The following is a 24908-nucleotide window of genomic DNA, read 5'->3' as shown; positions in this document are numbered from 1 at the left end:
GCGCGGAGCCCTCCATGGGTGAAGATAGATTCATTTTTTTTGCGCTCAGGTTTTTATTTTATTTTTAAGTTCGACGGGTATGATGGCTTTTTATTTGGCCTTTTTTGGGGCTGAAAAATGAAGATTTTAGAAAAAAGAAGACGTTGAATAGTAAGTTGAATTTTACTTTACAGGGTAGTAATTTTATTCCCCCCTCACTATTTTTTAGGGTGAGGGGGGGTAGGTAGGGGCTTTTTTATTTGGGTGGGGGAGTGGGTGACTAGGGGCTTGGGGACCCCTAGTCACCTTTGATAGGGGGGGGATTTTCATTTAGGGCCCCCACCCGCCGCTCAGGGGTGGGGGCCGGGAGGGACAGTAGGTCCCCCCTTATTGTTTTTTAGGGCCCCCACCCACCGCGCAGGGGTGGGGCCGGGGGGGAGGACAGTAGGTCCCCCCACCTTATTGTTTTTTAGGGCCCCCACCCCCAGTAAGTCCCCCCCACTTATTGTAACTTAGGGCCCCCACCCGCTGCGCAGGGGTGGGGGCCGGGGGGAGGACAGTAGGTCCCCCCCTTATTGTAACTTAGGGCCCCCACCTGCCGCACAGGGGTGGGGGCTGCGGGGGAGGACAGTAGGTCCCCCCCATTATTCTTTTATAGGGCCCCCACCCGCAGCTCAGGAGCCATGTTACTCTGTATATAGAGGGAGCCATGTTTACACGGTATATAGAGGGGAGCCATGTTACACTGTATATAGAGGGGAGCCATGTTACTCTGTATATAGAGGGAGCCATGTTACTCTGTATATAGAGGGAGCCATGTTTACACGGTATATAAAGGGAGCCATATTACTCTCTGAGGTGGTTAACTATGATTGGCCCTGGCATGTTTGTTAGTCTGGCCTGCATGGTTTTCTGGCATGAATAAAAGTAGCATGTTTCAATGCTATTCAGGAGCCATAGATTGCCAGGTATTGTTGCCAATGCTATTCGGTGGGTGAGTCCTGTAGCCTCCTGGACTGTTTGCGGTTGTTTGCTGTGCGTTAAACGGGGAGTTTGGTCTGTCACTGTTAAGCGGGCGTAACCCTTACACTACCTGATCGATACAACATCATACCTGATGTTTTAAAGCACGTTATTCCAAACAATTTAGTAATGTTAGGTGATTTATGCCCTTTATGGATTAAAACCAGACTCTGCATCAACTATGTAATTTTCCATGGGAGTTTTGCCATGGATCCCCCTCCGGCATGCCACAGTCCAGGTGTTAGTCCCCTTGAAACAACTTTTCCATCACTATTGTGGCCAGAAAGAGTCCCTGTGGGTTTTAAAATGTGCCTGCCTATTGAAGTCTATGGCGGTTCGCCGGGTTCGCCCGTTTGCGAACATTTGCGGAAGTTCGCGTTCGCCATTCGCGAACGGAAAATTTCGTGTTCGCGACATCTCTAATGTGCATATACACACACTGGCACACATGCAAATACACAGATGCATGCAGATACATAGACACACACAGTGACATAGATGCAGATACACAGTTACACACACACATGCAGTTACACAAACACTGACATATACTGATACACATACAGGTACACAGACTGATACACAATGACGCATATGCAGGTCAAAATGTACACATTTTCAGCCACTCTGCTGTTACTTTCCTTTTGGGTGCAGGAGGATGGATTATGCTGGCTGATGTTGTTGGGAGTTAGGTGCTGGCTCTCCCAATCTGCGTCTTATCCTCTCTATCTCTCCTGCATGTTTCTGTATTAACTAGGAGGAAATTACTGGCTTTCATTTCCTTCAAGCGCTGCCATTACATTATTACAGGGGCCCTTAAAGGGCACTGTAAAAGGGCTGAAATGCACAACGGGGCCCCTAAAGACACTTGCCCATTGGATGGCCCTAAGTGCATGGGCCACCCGATGGAGCCGCAGTTTTAGATATGCATATTACACTTCTGCATTGCACATTAGTTTAATAGTGTAGTGGAGCCCTAGTCCTGGCAGGGACTCTTTTCGGCTGGATCCATCAAAGTACTATCAGGAACAAGAAAAAGAGCAGAATAAATATCCCACCTTCTCCCCAGCAACTGGACGACACACAGTTCTGGGAGTACAATTGAACTTTATTTGGTCACACACAGCTTTTATGCCCAGTCCCCTACAAGGGGTTTACAATACACTGAAACAGGGGTTTTAATCCCACAATCCTCTGATAGCCCCGATCTGTGTGTATAACATATCCAAGAATCACTCAAATCGGTTCGGTGTAACGGAAATACCATCAAGGTATAGTTGTGACCAGCCAGGCACGGGGCTCTAGCCCAAAATAGTTCTAGGGAAATAGGTGCTTTGGCCAGTCTCTGTTCGTGAGGTTCCAGTGCGAACACTATGCAAGGTAGTTTCTTCATTTCAAGATAAGAATGCTTCCCCTGTTCGGTAGTTCCTATCTTCCGAATGTCGGTGGTGTACCCCAACACGCAAGATTTAGTCCAACGACAGACAAGATAAAAAGATACGTCTAGGGGGCGGTGCTTGACTACTGAAGCGAATGGTCGCATGGCTGAGGAGCTCCGGGCCACTACAACCAAAAAACAGCGTTTTCGACCCCTACCAACGGGTTAATCCATCCCCGTGGGGACCCCAAAACATACCGGCACCAAAATGGGGCGAAAAACTAAAAAACTTAAACCAGACAAACCCAGAATGGACTTGCACATCGACGAACTCTGGCGGCAGGCCCAGGGCGCAACTAGCTCCAAAATGGCGTCCATGCATGGAGGATGCTCAGACTTGTACGAGGAAACATCCGATGAAGCAGAGGAGATTACCCCTCTGGCCCAGCCACAGCAGCCACCGAATCGGAGACAGTCCCAGCCAACCGCGGTAAAACCCACGCCGGTAAGCATGGAGGCAATAAGGGAACTGATGGCGGAACACCACCAAAAAATCTCGGGCGATGTGGCTTCACTCAGGGAGGCCTTGCAGGGCCTAGACGGCAGGCTCAGGGTGGTAGACACCACCATAGAAACCCACGGCGGCCAAATAAAGGAGCTGCAGCAAGCTATTACAGAGCAAAACGAAATGGCTGAGCTGAAGCTCGCCACGATGGAAAACAACCGCCGCCTGAAACACTTAAAGATCAGGGGCGTTAAGGACGATATACCTGATGCTGAACTGCCTCATTTCGCACGCAGGCTCCTCACAGCACTGCTGACCCCGAAGTCTGCTAAGGCAGTGACGCTGGAAAGCTTATTCCGCATCCCAAAGCCTGCAACAGCCCCAACCACGGCTACAAAAGACGTGATCCTTCAATTCCAAACCCAGAGGGACAGAACCGCAGTCCAGACAGCTGCCAGAGAACACCCAACCTACCTTTTCGAAGACATGAACCTTGAGTTCTATGCGGATCTCTCTGGGGCCACCCTGGCGTGGAGGAGAGCCCTGCGGCCATTTACTGCCCACCTGCGAACACACCACGTGAAGTACCGCTGGGGCCCTGCGCACACCCTGCAGGTTACCAAAGGCGAATCCATGCACACCATTCGGTCCCTGCAGGAATCAACGATGGCCCTGAGGCACCTAGACCTACCCCTGGACATGCCTAACTTGTCTAAGCCTCCAAAGAGTCTCACACACCCTCCACGCTGGGCAACTGCTAACGCCCCGGAATTTGTCCCCAGGCGGCCATCTGAATTACCGGCAGATGCGGCCACAACCTGAACTTCAATGAAGGCTGAAGGCCCCATAGCCCAGGGTTCTTGCCCATACCCACAGGAACTTTTGCCTGAACAACTGCCTGCATTTCTGAGGTTCTTATGTTCCCGGTCCCGAATGTTCATGTGCCCACTACCAGGGCAATTACCGCCCCACCATATATATAGCACTTCAGGACAGCTGGCTGACAGAACCCTGCGCTCCCAAACACGACCTCCACCACGCTGAGCCACGGACTGACCTACCTACATAAGCGAGCGAATAGTGTCGGGGGACGGCTTGCAGCTCCTTTTATTATTATACAAGCGCCCATCCGGGTGAGAGCAGGATTTATTAAGTGCATATGTAGTTTTTATGCGCTGTATACCTAGCGGCGGTTATGTTCCCTTCTTTTTGTTCTAGCGGTAGGACAGCCTGCCACCACACATCTCACACTGCCCCCTTGCTTGGGAGGCCTGACGTACCTCATGCACCTAACACTGCAAGCCCAATCCTTACACACTATAATCCGGTTTTTATTTATCCCGTTTTAGCTAACGCTTCTCGCTAGCATACTGTAAATATATCTCACTAAATTACTAGCCTAGCCGACTGAACCCCGGACATCATAGCCCAGTTAAACGTCAGCCTGCTTATGACATATAAACGTACAAAGCTTTTCATGCAGCTGCTTCACTAATAAAGACCACTCGGCTTCATTTAAGCCTGTTTTTCTAACATGCATGACATGCCATCTACCCTCTTCCTCACTCTCCCAGACAGGGCACAGCAACACTAGCATTGATAGCGCGACTGTCTACCCGAGTCCAGATGTTACACAGGGCATAACTCTTCTCGTCCACCTACACTGTACTTGTGCATTATGATCGTTGACCTTGCTATTATTTTACCTATTTTATCATCCATCACGACTTGTATATATGCTTTTCTTTAACTTCTGTGTACAAACATTCGACGTTTATGTATTGCCTATTTACCTCTCAACCTAAAAAAATGCTAATATTTAAATGACATACCTGTGAAATGCTGTAATACTTTCCGACTTGCAAATGCTATTGTGGCATAGTGAGTTGCTATGTTTACGTTAGCACACAAAAATAAAGAATTAAAAAAAAAAAAAAAAAAAAAAAAAAAAATGATACGTCTTACCGGGCCTTAGAATGGCCGGACTCAATGTAGTATAGAGAAATGACAGAGTCAGGAACGAGCCGAGGTCAAGGGAACAGAGAGACAGCGAAAACAAGAACTAGCCAAGGTCTGGTACACATCAGTCAGGAAGCCGGCAAACAAGACAAAGCAGGGATGAAGAGAAAAATGGAGGTACAAAGCCAACCTCAAGCACGAAAAAACCTATACAGGACGAAACAAGCACTAAAGGGAACTGAGGCAGAAACCACAATAGGGCAGGGAGCTAAGGTGAGTATAAATACCATAGAGTTTAATTTGATTGGCCCCTGTCACATCCACGCCCCCAAACGTGAGTGTATGTGGAATGACATGGGCCGATGGGAGACCGTTTTACATTTCGGCTCCCACTGTCCCTTTAAAAGTGCGCCCGAGACGCGCGGCGCGCTCCCAGAGCCAGGCGAGTCACGTGGCCCCGTCTCACGAGCCGCGCGCGGCTTGTTCAGATGCAGGACTGTGTGCGACAGGGACAGAGGACCTCGTCCGGCCCCCGGAGAGGGTAAGTACCACTACAGTTCGTATAGGTGGACTGAAAATAGAACGGGCAGCAGTCTAAGTTTTACTGGCGTTTCACGCGAGTGCCTAGCCAAAAAGAGTTCCAGGCACTCGACGACCAAGTAACGCTGCCCACATTCGGGAGACAAGGTGGCCTCCACTCTTTTATCTGCCATGTGTTCGTTATACGAAATGGCAGCCACCCAGAGGAAGCACTCATTCATTTCTTCACTTGCGGTTTAGCACTTAAGTGTTCAGTGTCAACGTTCTAATGGGCTACAGGAGTGGTCCTCGTTCAGGATACAAAATAATTCTGTCCGTATAAAGTCTCCCGAACGGAAAAAGGATGAAACATGCTAAATAAAAGGGAAAAGTATATATAAAAGCATTAGGAGTTCTCCATTCTGCTACAACTGCTGCATGGTGCTACAACTAGTGCAAGGAAGTCTAAGCATCACTGTACAAGTTAAGTGGTTATGGTGCCAATAGGCTGCGAGAAGCAAGAGGAATTTGGCTGCAGTATAATGAGAGTAGAGGGGAAAAGTATGGTTAGTAAGAGAAATAAGGGGCGCGAGAGAATAGAGTTGACTAAGATTTCTGGAAATTAGTTTAGAGCGAACAAAGCTGCCAAAAAATTTGAGGCGATGTAACAAAGACTAGGCAAGTAATTGAGTCTGATCACTCTAAACAATTACACCTTTTAATTTTTTAGTTACATATGATTTAGAACCCCAGCTGGTTGGTTAAAATCTAGTCCACATAAGTAAAGAAAACTGGCAAACTGGGATAAAGTTTACTCACAAAATTCAGAATTGTAGCATTGTATCTGAAAGTAGTGATGTCGCGAACATGAAATTTTCCGTTCGCAAACAGCGAACGCGAACTTCCGCAAATATTCGCGAACAGGCGAACCGGGCGAACCGCCATAGACTTCAAAAGGCAGGCGAATTTTAAAACACACAGTCCTTGTAGGGGACTGGGCATAAAAGCCGTGTGTGACCAAATAAAGTTCAATTGTACTCCCAGAACTGTGTGTCGTCCAGTTGCTGGGGAGAAGGTGGGATATTTATTCTGCTCTTTTTCTTGTTCCTGATAGTACTTTGATGGATCCAGCCGAAAAGAGTCCCTGCCAGGACTAGGGCTCCACTACACTATTAAACTAATGTGCAATGCAGAAGTGTAATATGCATATCTAAAACTGCGGCTCCATCGGGTGGTCCATGCACTTAGGGCCATCCAATGGGCAAGTGTCTTTAGGGGCCCCGTTGTGCATTTCAGCCCTTTTACAGTGCCCTTTAAGGGCCCCTGTAATAATGTAATGGCAGCGCTTGAAGGAAATGAAAGCCAGTAATTTCCTCCTAGTTAATACAGAAACATGCAGGAGAGATAGAGAGGATAAGACGCAGATTGGGAGAGCCAGCACCTAACTCCCAACAACATCAGCCAGCATAATCCATCCTCCTGCACCCAAAAGGAAAGTAACAGCAGAGTGGCTGAAAATGTGTACATTTTGACCTGCATATGCGTCATTGTGTATCAGTCTGTGTACCTGTATGTGTATCAGTATATGTCAGTGTTTGTGTAACTGCATGTGTGTGTGTAACTGTGTATCTGCATCTATGTCACTGTGTGTGTCTATGTATCTGCATGCATCTGTGTATTTGCATGTGTGCCAGTGTGTGTATATGCACATTAGAGATGTCGCGAACACAAAATTTTCCGTTCGCGAATGGCGAACGCGAACTTCCGCAAATGTTCGCGAACCGGCGAACCGCCATAGACTTCAATAGGCAGGCAAATTTTAAAACCCACAGGGACTCTCTGGCCACAATAGTGATGGAAAAGTTGTTTCAAGGGGACTAACACCTGGACTGTGGCATGCCGGAGGGGGATCCATGGCAAAACTCCCATGGAAAATTACATAGTTGATGCAGAGTCTGGTTTTAATCCATAAAGGGCATAAATCACCTAACATTACTAAATTGTTTGGAATAACGTGCTTTAAAACATCAGGTATGATGTTGTATTGATCAGGTAGTGTAAGGGTTACGCCCGCTTCACAGTGACAGACCAAACTCCCCGTTTAACGCACCGCAAACAACCGCAAACAGTCCATTTGCACAAACGCAAACTCCCCATTTGCACAAGGTTGGATACCAAGCTAGCCATGTCCCGTTCCTTGTCCTCACTGATGTCATTGAAGGTCTCTTCCTCCATCCAGCCACGTACAACACCAAGGGTTCCCGAAAAGTAACAACAAGCCCCCTGTATTTTTTTTCAAATGTACACTACTGTTACACCAGATATGAGTTGCACTGGTGTGACACTGTGCCCTGGCAGGCCCTGAAACACATACGTGTGAAGGAAACTGACTGCTATTATATTACAGTCAAAAAAGTTTTTGTTTTTTTTTAAATGCAAGCTATTGTGACACCAGATATGAGTGGTGGCACTGGGACCACCTTAAAAATATTGGATATCGCTAAAAATCATGATCATTATATACTAGACATGTGCAATTCGTTTCGGTCTGAATTAAAATTCAGATAATTCGGACATTCGGGTGCTTCCGAATGTCCGAATAGTTAAATTGCCGAAGTGCCGAATTGCTGAAGTCCTGAAGTGCCGAAATTACCGAATTTCCGAAGTGTAGTAGTGCCGAAGTGCCGAAGTGCTGAAGTGCCGAAGTTCCGAGGTGTCAAAGTGCCGAAGTTCCGAAGTTCCAAAGCACAGTATTGCCTAAGTACGAATATACTTACCCAGTGAAAGAAGAAGAATGTTACACTGTATACAATTTCAAATAAAAAGTATACAAACATAGACAGGATTCAGCTGTAAGCATTTGCAACGTTTACAACAATCAAGTAACACACATTCATATAAAATGTAAATTACTAAGCCAGTCAGTGTAATGACAGGAATTAATAAGTAGATAACTCCCTAATTCCCATGGTATTAGGGAACTATCTACTAAAAGGCTGAAATACCTAAATTGGTCTTTCAGCCAAATGTACTAATACTAAGTAAAAATTACTTAGTATTAGTAAATTATGCAAAGAGATAGAAAATAAGTGGAGCACTGAAATACCTGTACAAATGTATAAATGATGTATATGGATGACACAGACCCATTTGCATCTTTACCTTTCCTTTGGAAGTGGAAGATACCAGGAGGATACAAGAAAAGGGTAGTGGATCCCCTTTAAAGATCCCGAGGCGTATACCACTAGAGCCAGGTGACCCTGTGGCTCTATATTTGTGAGTTTAAAATTCATATGCGTTCTGTACTCTATTTTTCTTTTGTAATACATATATCTGCACTATGATTTGGTTGTCTGTCATTTGCAGGCTGTAATACAGTGTCATCCATATACATCATTTATACATTTGTACAGGTATTTCAGTGCTCCACTTATTTTCTATCTTTTAGTAAATTATGCCCCTATTCGCTATACTGCGAGTAGGGGCATGTCTATTAAACAGTGAGCAGTCTGTGGCTGCTCACTGTTAAAAAAAAAAAAAAAAAAAAAAAGTCCCCCCTCCCTGAGCGGGTGGGGGCCCTAAAGGAAAAAAAGGGAGGGAGGGCCTATTGTCCTCCCCACCGGCTCCCACCCCTGAGCGGCAGGTGGGGGCCCTAAAGTAAAAAAAGGGGGGAGGACCTATTGTCATGTTTAACATGACTCTCCACATTTGTTTGCTAAGATTTTAAGTAGCACCACTACTTAGAAATGCATGTTCTGGTTGTGCCCAAAATTCCCCTTTTTTCCTGTGTTAGAATCCAGACCAGATTCCTACTGGTACTGGGCTGAGCACTCCACCCATCCATTTTAAGCGTGCTTAACACAATATGGCCATATGGTATAACAAATTGACATCGCACGTACAAGAATATTTAGGGCACGGCTGTCTTGTCAACCTTGTGCCTTGCAAGCAACACACCAGAGGATGTTTACCTGCTGCCAATCCATTGAACCAAACACGGTCTGATGAAATAGCCAAGCGGTACAAGTTGATAGTCCAATATTCACGCCATCGTCAAACAGGGATGAGAGAAAATTGCCAGTCACCAACTATCCAAAAAGCGCCAGGCTGTGTGGTAAAACTTTTAGGAGCCCATGAACCTGCCAGAATTTTGTCGAGTACGAAATTCCTGTGGAATCTCAAGGTCCCCTGAGATGCTCCTCACCAGAAGGGACAAGTGTCAGGAGAGGGTGAGGGTGACCGTTCGGGTCGCGCAGGAGAATGGGATGAGGTGGGAGCAGTAGGGGAGGGTCTAAGGCCAGTCCCATAGATGTGGAAACCTTGTTTGAGAAGACCAGAATGGTCAATCAGTAGGGCTTTTGTCATTTGCTGCCTGAGCTCGAGGGGAATCCTGGGAATCGTGGAAAATGGGGGGAGGCATAATGGCAGTTCCCTAATCAATCCTGAACTAAGGAGTCTAATGCCATTGCCTCCAGATCTGGGTGCCAGCTGTACAATAAAGGCATCTTGGTGTTCAGTTGGAAGGCAAAGAGATCAAAGTGAAAGTGAGCCCATAACTGCAAGAGGGCTGTAACGGTTCCTTTAAATGGTTCACTTCACTTTCCAATCTATCACTTTAAGAGTCTAAGTGAAATTTATGGATCCACCTATTTAAACCTTCAACTTTAATGTCTCAGTGCACAATTAATGTGTCTCTACCCGTGTTCAGTTGACACTTATTTACTCTGCTACAGGTACTTTTCTACCAAGTCCCAGTGACTCTTCCAATTCCCCTCAAAGTTAAATACCAGTTAAAATTATTTGCTTATTACTTGTTACCGACTCAGATTGGACTTTGACACTTCTTACGGATTCTCCTTATATACTTTTTAATTTTTGCTGAACCAGTTTAGATTGGACCCTTCTCCTGGATATTCCTATGGACTGATTTACTGTTGCCAAACCGGATTAGACTTTAACAAACCTTCTTGATTTTCCCTATTATATTCAAAGTAACCAGATTCTCACCTAAACATCGCTCTCAATCCTGGTGATTATCCTCTATTTTCCCACACCGACCTCTCATATTGGTGAGTAGTCTGTATTTTTAATTTGTTTGACAAATATATTGTTTAAAATATTACAAGGCCATTGAAAATTCACAAGATCCTCATAGTAGCAAACCCTGGCAACCAACTGGAGGAACTCTAGTTGCCTGTAACAGAGAAGGTGTCACTTCTCCCAGTTGATCAGGCAACCCAAGTGGGTCAAGTGATCCATCGTCCAGTCCAAGTGTTAAAGAAGCTTTGCATGAGCTTGTGATAAAAGAAGGATGTCATCAAGGTATATTATTTGATGAAACCATCTGCTGCGGAGGAGCACCAAAACCGGTATGACTGGGATACGTGTCCTTCATATCCAACTTATCTAATCCTGAGATAGGAGAAGATCCCACAGTAGATTTACTCCTCCTTTTTGAACTGTCAATAGCGCATGGTGCCATTTAACGAGCAAAGATTGGAAACCAGATGCATCTGCCCTCCTTTTTTCTGTACCAAAAAGATGTTCCTCCAGGGGTACCGTTCTATGGCATTTCCCCCCAGAATTTGGACAAACCTGCGTCTATGAGACTGGCCAACTAGTCAGAGAATACAAGTCTGGGAGACATGTAAGTCTGAATAGGCACCTGGACAAAATCTATATGATAACCCTGCACTGTTTCCAGAACCCAGGCATCTTATGTGATTGTTACCCAGGTGAGAGTTCCCCCTACAGGATACCAGAAAGAAAGGTGCATTAGATACAGACTCCCCATTAGGACATCTTGTGTATTGGCATCCATGAAATTCCATGGCATGACATCTTGTGTATTGGCATCCATCTAGTGTCCATATTTATTCTATGAGCTCTCCAAGGGAATTCCCTCTGGATGAATGAGGTAATCTTATTTGGAAGTGGCCTTGGGAAGGCAAGAGGCTTCTGGTCTGTCTGAATAAAATGGAAGCTGCAGTGTCTTGGAATAAAATTCAGAATTGACATAAGATCAGGAAGCAGGAGGGTGGCTAAAATATGGATGCTGTGACATATTTCTGTGTGTATATATATTGGTATCAATTTATGTATCAGTGTATACAGGGAGTGCAGAATTATTAGGCAAGTTGTATTTTTGAGGATTAATTTTATTATTGAACAACAACCATGTTCTCAATGAACCCAAAAAACTCAATATCAAAGCTGAATATTTTTGGAAGTAGTTTTTAGTTTGTTTTTAGTTATAGCTATTTTAGGGGGATATCTGTGTGTGCAGGTGACTATTACTGTGCATAATTATTAGGCAACTTAACAAAAAACAAATATATACCCATTTCAATTATTTATTTTTACCAGTGAAACCAATATAACATCTCAACATTCACAAATATACATTTCTGACATTCAAAAACAAAACAAAAACAAATCAGTGACCAATATAGCCACCTTTCTTTGCAAGGACACTCAAAAGCCTGCCATTCATGGATTATGTCAGTGTTTTGATCTGTTCACCATCAACATTGCGTGCAGCAGCAACCACAGCCTCCCAGACACTGTTCAGAGAGGTGTACTGTTTTCCCTCCTTGTAAATCTCACATTTGATGATGGACCACAGGTTCTCAATGGGGTTCAGATCAGGTGAACAAGGAGGCCATGTCATTAGATTTTCTTCTTTTATACCCTTTCTTGCCAGCCACGCTGTGGAGTACTTGGACGCGTTTGATGGAGCATTGTCCTGCATGAAAATCATGTTTTTCTTGAAGGATGCAGACTTCTTCCTGTACCACTGCTTGAAGAAGTGTCTTCCAGAAACTGGCAGTAGGACTGGGAGTTGAGCTTGACTCCATCCTCAACCTGAAAAGGCCCCACAAGCTCATCTTTGATGATACCAGCCCAAACCAGTACTCCACCTCCACCTTGCTGGCGTCTGAGTCGGACTGGAGCTCTCTGCCCTTTACCAATCCAGCCACGGGCCCATCCATCTGGCCCATCAAGACTCACTCTCATTTCATCAGTCCATAAAACCTTAGAAAAATCAGTCTTGAGATATTTCTTGGCCCAGTCTTGACGTTTCAGCTTGTGTGTCTTGTTCAGTGGTGGTCGTCTTTCAGCCTTTCTTACCTTGGCCATGTCTCTGAGTATTGCACACCTTGTGCTTTTGGGCACTCCAGTGATGTTGCAGCTCTGAAATATGGCCAAACTGGTGGCAAGTGGCATCTTGGCAGCTGCACGCTTGACTTTTCTCAGTTCATGGGCAGTTATTTTGCGCCTTGGTTTCTCCACACGCTTCTTGCGACCCTGTTGACTATTTTGAATGAAAGGCTTGATTGTTCGATGATCACGCTTCAGAAGCTTTGCAATTTTAAGAGTGCTGCATCCCTCTGCAAGATATCTCACTATTTTTGACTTTTCTGAGCCTGTCAAGAAAGGAGGTTGCCTAATAATTATGCACACCTGATATAGGGTGTTGATGTCATTAGACCACACCCCTTCTCATTACAGAGATGCACATCACCTAATATGCTTAATTGGTAGTAGGCTTTCGAGCCTATACAGCTTGGAGTAAGACAACATGCATAAAGAGGATGATGTGGTCAAAATACTAATTTGCCTAATAATTCTGCACTCCCTGTATATATATATATATATATGTGTCATGTGTATATCTTTGTGTGTGTATCTGAGTGTGTCAGTGTGTGTACGGATCTGTGTGTAAGCAAATGGCTGGTCCACAGCTAGCATTGTGCGAGTTGTATGATGACAGTTGAGGATCTACGTTTTGGCCATCCATGCTCTAAAACATGATGTCTTGTACCCAGGCCCTCTCTTTGGTAGTTCAGCTTATGGGGGAAAGGGAAGATTTCAAGCATGCAGCCCAGAGGTGACGGAGAAAAGACTTTAAACTGAAAGAGAAGGAAGGGAGACAGCATTTGAGTGGAAAGCTGACTTCAACAATATCATGTAATCAGTGGAGCAAGGGACAGGGTGACAGTCTGCACAGCTATGCCCTTAAACATTCAACTCTGGCACTGCCTGTCATTGCTCCGTGGTACTGATGACGAGGACTAGTAGCGGACTGGCAACATTTTGTCCTGAGGACTTCCCTAATAGGATATAGTAATGCTATAATTAATTAAGGGAAACAATGGCCATTAATTTAGCCTAAACTGTGTAAGTAATCAAATAGATAATGCATTAACAATTATGTAAACAATATTAATTGTCTTTAATGATCTTAGGTAGATGCTGCAGCTGGAAGACTCCATCCTTAGCAAGAACCAACTCCAGAACTGCTTTATACGATGATAGCAGCTCTTCCAATCCTTATACAGTGATTTGCAATTTTGTAAACCAGTCTCTGTGTAGCAATCTTTACATGGCCATGGCTTTGGCTCTCCTTAGTGAAAGAAAGAGGTATGTCTTATTTGTGTGGTGAGCACATTCTGTATGCACAAATTAGAGACCCACTGCCATCTAGTGTTCATATTCATGTGTTGCAACCTTCACGAAATTATTTTATATACTCTTTTTCTATCGCACATCACCAATCCCCCTACATGTGAACCGCTCTGGACACCATTTTTTCCCAAAAGTGATCTCCCAGTCAAAATCTCACATGGAATATCTTAAACTTTCCTTGCTTTACAGTAGGAAAAGGACATTTACTTTGAATTCAATACAATTCTCAATTTAGTGAATAACCTGGTGAGTGGTGATTTCATGTCATAGCCTAGTCCATCTCTCTATGTCTGCCTCCCAAACGCCAGAAAAGGATCTCAGGAACTGGTCTGTGACCAGCTCCCTTATTGCATTGCACCACTACACCACTAGATATGAGAGATTATTAAAGTGGGCGGTAATCTTGGTGAAATCAGATTAGTAATTGTTACTGGAACTGGATGTGATAGAATTAAAGATGGGTAATGTGATCAGGGCTGACAGTGATGATTTTGAGGATGGGTAATGTGATTGGGGGTGGGAGGGCGAGGATTAGGGATGGGCAATGTGTTTATGGTAGTGACAAGACGGAAATCTTATTTTGGCATGGTAGTATCATTGAGGATGGAACGTGATTGGTGTTGGGAGTATTACGATTATTGCTTGAGTTAATGTGTATGAGAATGGTGGCGGGGAAGAGATTATAAAAATAGGATAATTAGGGGATTTAAAGACTGTGGTGAGGGAAGAGATTATGGAGATAGGTGTTTGTGGTTATTTGAATTTTGATGAAGGAATTATCGGGCTGTGTTGAATGACATTGGGGTGTGAGGATCTTAGGGCTGTGTGAAGAGATTAAGGCGATAAAGAGAGGGATTATGATGATGGGGTAATGTGATAATGAGTGTATTTTAAAGGTGGGATAATGTTATTGGGATCTTTGATGATGAAGGATTACAAGGATTGGGGTGAGGTTTTTATTTATAAATTGAAAAGGATTAAGGTAATGTGATGAGGATTCATGGGGAAAGAGTAATGTGATGTTAGAGATTATAAAGGGTTTATGAAAAATTAGTGATGTGGTGGTTGGTTGAGGGTTTGGAGGGATGGGGCTAATGATGGGATTAGTGGTATTATTTTATAAAATTATGACTTCTGGATGGGAGATGAGGACGGTATAAAGGAGTTAGGGGGACTTATGAGACAGATGGAGGAGGGGATTGTAAGTCTCATATTGGAACTTTGCCTAAGGCATAATTATAACTAGAGCTGCCTCTGATCCTTACTATGTATTTGTCTGAGTGCTCACCCCTTGTAATGCAGGCTGCTATTCACAAGTGCTGTCAAGACTGAGCTGTGTAGATATGAAATGGGGTGTGTGGCTAAAGAGAAATTCTTAATGTGACGGACTGCCTGGCACCCCGACTGGGTACCTCCGTCAATCGCTGCTTCCTAATAATCCTTGAGTACCATAAGCACCACACCAGACACCATAACCACCGTGAACCCCACAAACTGCCGCAGCTTGGTTGGGGTCTCGCTGTCCTCCACCAACCCATGGCCAGGATCCAGCTTCCAGTAGGTAGACCTCTCTTAGTCCAGAGAGGGAATCAGGCTGCTCTTACAAGAGCAATTGTGGTGATCCAAGGGAGTATAGTGATTATTGCAATCCCCAGAGTGAATATAGCTCCCCAATCCCCCAAATATGAGCCTAGACTTCATGAAGGGTAAAACAAATCTTAGTTTAATGGTAGCCACAACTGGTCTTTTATGACTGTCCCCATGCAAGGGGCACATCTTCCTGGACCTGAGAGTAAACTACAGTAGAAACAAATACACAATCACATTGGCTCTCAGGTCCAGGACACTCCTATACAAAATAGGTAAATCCTTCCCCTATGCCTGGGACATAATTGAGTGAAGCACTATATGAAACTCAATTATCTCCAAACACAAAAAACACACATTTTTACAAACTCCCAAAAATACCTTAAAGCACACAAAACCCCCAGTTACATCCCCTGATAGCCCTGATCTGGGTGACCAACATATCCAAAAACCACCCAGATCAGTTCAGGGTTTCAGGAATTTCCAGGAAGTCTTATTTTTGACCGACCGCCCACCCACATGGTACCATGCCCAAAACAGTTCCAGAGAATCAGGGCTTGCGGTTGGTCTAGTTCGGTAGTTTAAAAACCGAGAAAACAACCAAACATAGTCAATGTTCTTACCCTGGAGCTTGTTTCCCTCGTCCAGGTGAACGATTTCACCGAACAGTGCCCCTCTAAATCGTATAGAACTGAACGCAGGTGATGATGGAAGTCCAGCGGTGTTCGGGAGTTTCTGTGTCTGATTTTAGTTCCATGAGATTCATGCCCAAACACCGCTGCCTGCATTCATGCGAACAAGACGGCCACCACCTCGTGGTTGTCCATAGGAATTGCGGCCACCCAGACGAAGAATTAGAACACCGCGTGGTCCCTTGTTCGTGCTGTTGTTCGGTAGTTGAACGGGACAATGTTAGAATAGGAGGGGAATGCAATCTACCGAACAGAATAGCAAAAAGGCACGAACAAGGTCTTTTATGAGCCTTTTTGCATGACTCATAGTCCTGAGACAGGAGGCTGGCAAACAGGCCCCTCCAAGAACACATGACGAGGCTCAGTTCATCACACTTCATCTAGTGTTTCTGGTGTCTATAGCATGTACCTTCAGGCTAAGCATTGTAAATGTTGCCTCTTCAGAGAAAGGCTGCCTAGTGACACCTCTAGTGGCTGTCAATCAACACCTTGTTCCAAATTATTATGCAAATTCTATTTAAGTGTCACAAAGATTAAATATTTTGTTTTTCAGTTTAACTCATGGATGACATTGTGTCTCAGGGCTCTTTTGATCACTGAAAACAATCTCGGACACCTGTGATAATTAGATTGATAGGTGAGCCCAATTTAAGGAAAAACTACTAAAGGAGGGTGTTCCACATTATTAAGCAGAGCACCATTTTCATGCAATATGTGGAAGAGAAAGGATCTCTCTGCTGCCGAAAAGAGTAAAATAGTTCAATGCCTTGGACGTGGTATGAAAACATTAGATATTTCACAAAACTTAAGCGTGATCATCGCATTATTAAGAGATTTGTGGCTGATTCAGAGCACAGACAAGTTTGTGCAGATAAAGGCACATTGAGGAAGATTTCTGCCAGATCCATGCATTGGATCAAGAGAGCAGCTGCTAAAACACCATTATATAGCAGCAAACAGATATTTGAAGCTGCTGGTGCCTCTGGGGTCCCACAGATATCAAGGTGTAGTAGAGTCCTCCAGAGTCTTGCAACTGTGCATAAACCTTGTATTCGGCCACAACTAACCAATGCTCACAAGCAGAAACGGCTGCATTGGGCAGAAAAATACATGAAGACTTATTTTCAAACAGTCCTGTTCACTGATGAGTGCCATGCAACACTGGATGGTCCAGATGGTTGGAGTAGTGGATGGTTGGTGGACGGCCACCCTGTTACAACAAGGCTACGACATCAGCAAGGCGGTGGTGGAGTCATGTTTTGGGCCGGAATCATGGGAAGAGAGCTGGTCAGCCCCTTTAGGGTCCCCAAAGGTGTAAAGATGACCTCTGCAAAGTATGAAGAGTTTCTGACTGACCACTTTCTTCCCTGGTACAGAAGGAAGAACTATGCTTTTTCGTAATAAAATCATCTGCATCATGCTGCAAAGAATATCTCTGCATCAATGGATGCTATGGGCATAAAAGAAGAGAAAGTCATGGTGTGGCCTCCATCCTCCCCTGACCTCAATCCTATTGAGAACCTTTGGAGCATCTTCAAGCAAAAGATCTATGAGGGTGGGAGGCAGTTTACATCCAAACAGCAGCTCTGGGAGGATATTCTGACATCTTGCAAACAAATTCAAGCAGAAACTGTCCAAAAACTCAAGACTTGTGAAGCTGCTATCAAATAACTTTCTGCAAAAACATATTTGTTTATATTCCAAAAACCAGATAACCTGTTAGATCCACAAATATTTTGTTGATGCCTTAAGTGTCCCTTTAATAATACCCCCATTCCCTTTCCATTTACCTAAATTCAACAACTGCCTATTGTTCTTTTTTTTTTTTCTTCTTAAATAAAATACTATTTTACATTGAATACTGGTTTGTTTAATTACACTTTCATGTGTACAATTTCCATGAAATGTCCACTAATGTCCAACTGAATTTAAAAGTTTAGGTCAACAAACTGGGAATAAAATCAAAAAGCATAATTTTCATTTTGTCTAAAATGTGGAGTCTTTATTTAAAATGAATCTTCCACAAGTCGTGTGAATGCTTTGTTTATATGCAATTACAGTGGCAATCAAATTTATTCAACCCCCATTGAAAATCAGGTTTATTGTCTAAATTGCAGACTTTCAGCTGTTTGCAGTGAACAGATCAAATAAAACAATTGAAATCGCTCAACACAACTAATTCTTTAAGTGGTTTCGCCAAATTCAACTGAAAATGCAACTTACAATGACTTCTCCAGTCTCAAAATTATTCAACCTCTTCATGGCAAGCATCTTTAGCATTTCATTGAGCAACCTTTTGATGTAATGACCTGGTGCAAGCCAGATGCATAGCCAGACACCAGCTTCTTAGAGTGTTCTTGAGGAATCTTAGCCCATTTCTCATGAGCAATGGCCTCCAGTTCAGTAATATTCTTGGGTTTGCATGCTGCAACCTCCTTCTTCAAATCAAACCAGAGATTTTCTATGGGGTTCAAGTCAGGTGTGTCAGGGCTTACCTGGGTGTGGGAGTCCGGCAGGCAGAGAAGTATGCTCACCCTTGCAAGAAAACACAGGCCAAGGTGATCAGGCAAGAATTCACCTGACCTGTGAGTCGGTGCACGGGGGCTGTGCAGGGTAAATCCAGAACGCGGTACAGGAACAATAAACCAGGAGAATAGTCGTGGGAAGCCAAGGGTCAAAGGAAGCCAGAAGTCAGGATAATCGGTGTACCAAGCCAGAGGTCAATAACAAACTGGAGAACAGGAAACAGCAGGATGATCACCAGAGTCAAGGAACTGACACTGCCTTCTGGGAGAGGCAGTGTTATATACCTGGCTAACGAGACATCAGGCTCAGGTGTAACTTGAGTGACAGGAGAAGTTCCAACAAATGTCCAGCTTCAGTACTAAATACTAGACAGGGCTAGATACAGGAAACAGAAGCGGAGAGATGGCTCAGAGGTAAGCCAAAGCACCAGAGCTGCCAAGGTCCCAGGTTCGAATCCTGACAAGGTGACTGTGATGGCCACTGTAGAATTTTCCAGTACTTCTTCTGCAAATTCTACAGTGGCCACCACAGTCACCTGACGCCCAAGCTTCAGCTTCCTCACACACAAAATTATGTTTTCTCTTAGGATTTCATGATACTTTAATAAATCTATCTTGCTTTCCACAGGCTGCAGGTTTGCAGTGCCAGAGGATGCAAAGCAGCCCCAGTGCATCACTGAGCCACCACCATGCTTAACTGTAGGCAGAGTGTTTTTTTCAGCATATGTTTCATTCTTTTTCCTCCAGACATGCCACTGATCCATTCGGCCAAAAAGTTCCAGTTTTGCTTGATCGATTCACAGAACAGAACCAGAAAACGTCTATGTCTAATGAATTTGATTTGAGCATATTGGAGCTGAGTTTTCTTTTGCTTTTGGGTCAGTAGTGGTGTTCTGGCATAAAAACCATCTGTATTTAGTACACACCTTACTGTGCTCACTGAAACCTCAGTACCTGTTGCCACCAAGTCTTGCTGAAGGTCTTTTGCAGTCATTCAATATTTTTTTAAAACCTACCTTCTCAGAAATCTGGCTGCATCCATTGATAGATTTCTTTTTCTGACCCATCCAGGTAGTGTAACCAATGTTCCATCAACTTTGAACTTGCAAACTAGGCTTCCACTGGTGTCTCTAGCAACATTCAGTGCATTCTCTATCTTTTTGTATCCTGTTCCTTGTTTGTGAAGGGTGATGCTCTGTTCTCTTAACTTTGTGAACCATTAATTTGACTTAGCCATATTTCTATTATGTAGTCAATTGTGACACTCAACAAACCCCAAGCTAGGTCAGGTATTTCTGGTGTTCTAGATTAAGCACACGAAGCCCTTGATTAGTTGCATCAGGTGTGCTTGAGACTGCACCTGTTTTGCAAATTTGTGCAGTTGTGAGGGATTCAATACAGGGGGTTGCTCACTTGCATTTTCAGTTGAATTTGGGGAAACCACTTGAAGCATTAGTCGTGTTGAGCTATTTCAATTACTTTTGATAGATTTTTTTTTAATTGCAAACACCTGAAAGACTTTAAACGTCGACAATAAACCTAATTTTCAATGGGTGTTGAATAATTTTGATTATGATTGTAAGTATAGATTAAGTCTATACTTTAGATTTGCAAAATTAATTTGTGACACCGACACAAGGGGACTCATTAACATGACAACAAAATCAAACTAATTTACATATAATAACTCCATACATTGGCTCACAATCTGAGTAGCACAACATTTGTCTTATATAATATAATACAAGTGACCATGTGGTTATGATTTTGATTCCTAAAAGCATAAAATAGAATAGTTTTTTTTTATTTTTAAAAAATAATTTATAAAAATTTATAAAATGAATGAAAATAAACCAAGGGAGTTCTAATCACTTTACAGCATGTTTGACTTGAAGACAAACTTCACAATTTTAGATTTAAAAACAACTGAACTGGGAAAAACTCTATGTGTGCCCACACATCTAAATATACTTTTTCTTTTAAGTTTTGGTCACAGAGTGCCACCCTCAGCCCTGGGAATCTGTATTTCATTTTTTCCATGCATTCTCTTGGGAATATGTTCTCTTGAATAAAATATTAGCTGCTCTGCTCCAGCCAAGAAGGGAAGCAACCATTACCAGCTGGTGAACCCCAGACTTTTTAATGGCGTGTTTAACATCTCCTCCCTTTGCATTAGTTTGAGGGGTTGCTTTTTTTTGTGAATACTGTGGTTTATTTATTTTTAAAATTTCAGCATATGTCCAAGAGGATGGAAATAACACTATAAATAGCCAGCTTTTTTAAATTACATTCAGTAAAGAGAAAAAAGCTACAACTTTCACACCTCCTGTATTCTGAAAACAAAATAAAACATGTAGTAAAAAGTGATATTACTGGAGACCAAAAAGTTATATAGTATTTGCTAGTTCCTTTGATATAATTGAGGCCAAATATACAAATATTTGCATTATTTACACACACACATTCACTGACAGACACACAGACTCACTGACAGACGCACACATACACTCAAATATACAAATATTTGCATTATTTACACACACACATTCACTGACAGACCCACTCACACATTCACTGACAGACACACAGACTCACTGACAGACACACAGGGCCAATGCAAGCATTTTTGGCGCCCTAGGCAAAACACACTGACTCAAGTAGACACACACTGACCATGCAAACTGACACACACGCACTAACCCATGTAGGCTGCCCATCACGTCCTTTCTCTGCACATTTCCTGTTATGCTCCAGCCCACTTCTCCCCACGTACAGAGGAAGCGGTGAAGCGAGCAATTGAAGCGTCTGCGTGCTGCCGCAATGCATGTCTGGGAAGGGGGGCCTGGCTGAGCGGGCTGTGGTGGATGCCGCTGGACCTGTGTTCTACCGGGCGATAGTGAGCAACAATATAAGTGCTTCCAAGCGCCCGGTAAAATGGCCGGCGGCATACTCAAAATAATCGAATTTGATGATGGGGCAGCCGCGGCACCAACATAAAGCCAGGGCCTGCAGACACACACTCAGTAACAAACACAAACACTCATTCACTGACAGACACCGCCCCTAAATGCTTGTGCAGATGCTGTGTAATCTTTGTGTCATGAGAGGCCCAAGAGCTGACTGCTGACCACCTTAAGGAGGTGAGGGAGCACTATCCATTGAGCAGAGCAAGAAGTGCTCAGTGTAGCAGAGCCCTAGTCCGGGCAGGGACTCTTCTCTGCTGGATCCACCAAAGTACCATCAGGAACAAAAGAATCAATATATCCCACCTCCTTCCCGGCAACTGGACAACACACAGTTCTGGAAGTACAACTGAAGTTTATTGTCACACACACGGCTTTTATGCCCAGTCCCATACAAGGGGTTTTCCACACAATAATACAAGGGTTTCAATCCCAAGATCCTTTGTGTTGTGAGATAATGGCGTGAGAAAAATCCTCTAATTTAATTATCTCTCAGGTACAGAAAATCCAACAACATTTTCCAATGTGAACACCATGCAAGGGAATTTCTTCATTTCAGAATACGAATGCTCCCCCTGTTTGGTAGTTCATATCTCCCGAACGTCGTTCATATAGGTGGTCTGGAAATAAAACAGGCAGATGTCTAAGTTTTACTGGCGTTCGCGCGACTGCCTAGCCGAGAGGAGTTCCAGGTACTCGATGACCAAGTACCACTACTCACGTTCGGGAGACAAGATGGCCACTACGCTTTTGTCTGCCACGTGTTATCTGTTATACGAAATGGTGGCCACCCAGGGGAAGCATTCATTAATTACTTCCCTTGCGGTTTCGCACTTAAGTTGTGGTGTCAATGTTCTTATGGGGTACAGAGGTGGTCCTCATTCAGGAGATGAAAGAATTCTGTTCGTATGACGTCTCCCGGACAGAAAAAGGATGAAACAGGCAAATACAAGGGGAAAGTATATATATATACGTATTTGGAGGTCTACATTCTGCTACAATCAGAGGACAGTGCCCCTTGATATATATATTTTCAAACCCTTAGACAGACCTTAAAATGTACAATTGTAAACTAATATCCGGTATTAAAATGTATTAGCCCAACAAGCATACAAGGCAAGTATTTTGTCACTGACGGGGACTGGTTATTAGGATAGTGTCATAACCAAACTCTCACAGCAGCTCTTCTACTTCTTTTTCTGTTTCTTTTCTTCTCTTTTATCTCTTTCTTACCCTTTTTTTTACCCTCCTAAATGTGAAACATCATTGAATTTCTGTTCCAGTATTTGCTAAACTAATCTATAATTTTCATAAAATTACAGTGATGAAGTGCAGTCTTGTTTGACCATCTTGATAATCATTGTTTATGTGAATATACTTCTGGCTGTACTGTGTGGTTGTCCATAAATAAAGAATAAAAAAGACAAAAGAATTTTGGTTTTCAATCACAGTTTGTCTACAAGATGGCGTGTCAGTAATGGTTTTTCTCACTAAACTTTAGCTAAATAGAATCCAAAATATTTGCAGCAACAGATAGTTTACAAACCTTTCTCCATTCAGCATGGGTATTTTAGCCTACATTTTGTCATTTGAAATATATATTTTTTTCTTTTATTGAGTTTTTTGAATAATCCCATGTGTTTGTGCATGCAAGAGTGCTTTGTTGAGTGACACAGTCACTACGCCGCCAACTAATTGTAAACTGTAGCAATCAGACCCTCAGTTACTGTTCCCTCTTGTAACTATCCTTTTCTAATTGTCACAGCCCCAGCTGTTCTCCTCCATAACATCCCTTCTCCTCTAACTGTTAAATCCCCACCACCTTCCTATTAGGGGTCTCCCTGCCTCCACTACATTCAACAAAGAGCTGGATGCTCTCTGTCTGAGCTACGCCTGGCAGTGTAGAGCTTCACTTATTGATTGAAAGCCATCAGCCTATGCTCTCAGGCAATGAGCTAATTCTGCACTGCGGGGCTTAGGTCATGAAAATTAACAGAACTCCTAAGCAGGAGCTTCTGGATCTTTATTGGATGTAGAGGTGGCAGGTAGCAGCAACCAATGTACCCCAGGTAAAAATTCAAACCAATCTAAAAGAGTTTATTTACAATTGTAGAGTATTTATACTACTCCTGGCACCACAACTTCCTGTAACTGTCGCTGTCCCCACTCTAGTTGCCTTGCCATTCTAATTTGTTCTCTATGGTAGCAATGTAGGAAATGCCTTTCTCAGAAAAGGCAATGTTTACACTGCTGATGCTGCAAGGACCATCTCTATGGCCCAGAACCACTACATTAAGCTAGAATGGTTCTGGTGACAATAGGGCTCCTTTAACGGCAAATCCCCTTGTCCTAGTTCATATAATTTCCAATAATAAAAAAGATAACACCTGTGCCTACAAGTTGCAGATCAATTTCAATCTACTCTACTCTTCTTTACGTTACTCTTCTTCTCTCTACTTACATTTCTTAGTAGCTCACAGACAAAATTGTTCTCTTTGATGCCCTTCATTTTCCCTAGCTGTGAAATAATTTTACTCTACTGCCACCTTTTCATGATAACCCACGTTAACCTCAGATAATACACATCTGGGTTTGATTCCTAAACATTTTGTATAGTGCAGCTACAAAGTGGTTATAAAACGTATAAAAGCTGGAATCTCTATTTCAGATTTACTATTATGATTTATTATTTTCTCTGTAACTTCCCTTGTTGTGAATCATTTATAAATTCTGTAAAGCACCCTGAATAATGGTGCTATACAAGAAATATTAAGTTAATTATCAAAATGATGTTTGGAATTTAAGCACAGCTTACGCAAATGAAACCATCCCCTGATAAATATAACAAAGAAAATTCACATTCTAACTCTGCATTAGTTAAACATCAAATGGCTGCATTCATTTGTCATTACAAAAGGTGACAAAAGCTGCGTTCAGTAGAATTCAGCAACTGTGGGTGACCTTTCATAAAATATCAGATCTCTCAACTGGTATGTATTACTTTGTTTATAATTTCTACGACTTGATGTTACTTAACAGACTGTTATGTCTTCATTTGAAAGTGATGTGTCTTCTGTGTCTATGTCTAATAGTTTATTCTGTAAAACCTTACAAACACAAAATAAATAAATATGAGATCTTTGTTTTATCTAAACTAAAATTGCAACTCTACTCACAAACATTGTTTTTTTTAAAATTTGTTTTCTAATTTTGTTTGAATATCTAACCCTGCTCTCAACCATGTATATGGCCTCAAGCACAAACTTGAAAATGAAACAGAACGTTTTGTTGTCGAAGGACACTTTTCAG

The sequence above is a fragment of the Pelobates fuscus genome, chromosome 1 (genome assembly GCF_036172605.1).
Source record: "Pelobates fuscus isolate aPelFus1 chromosome 1, aPelFus1.pri, whole genome shotgun sequence".
NCBI classification, from domain to species: domain Eukaryota; kingdom Metazoa; phylum Chordata; class Amphibia; order Anura; family Pelobatidae; genus Pelobates; species Pelobates fuscus.
Note: the sequence above shows the minus strand (reverse complement) of the source record.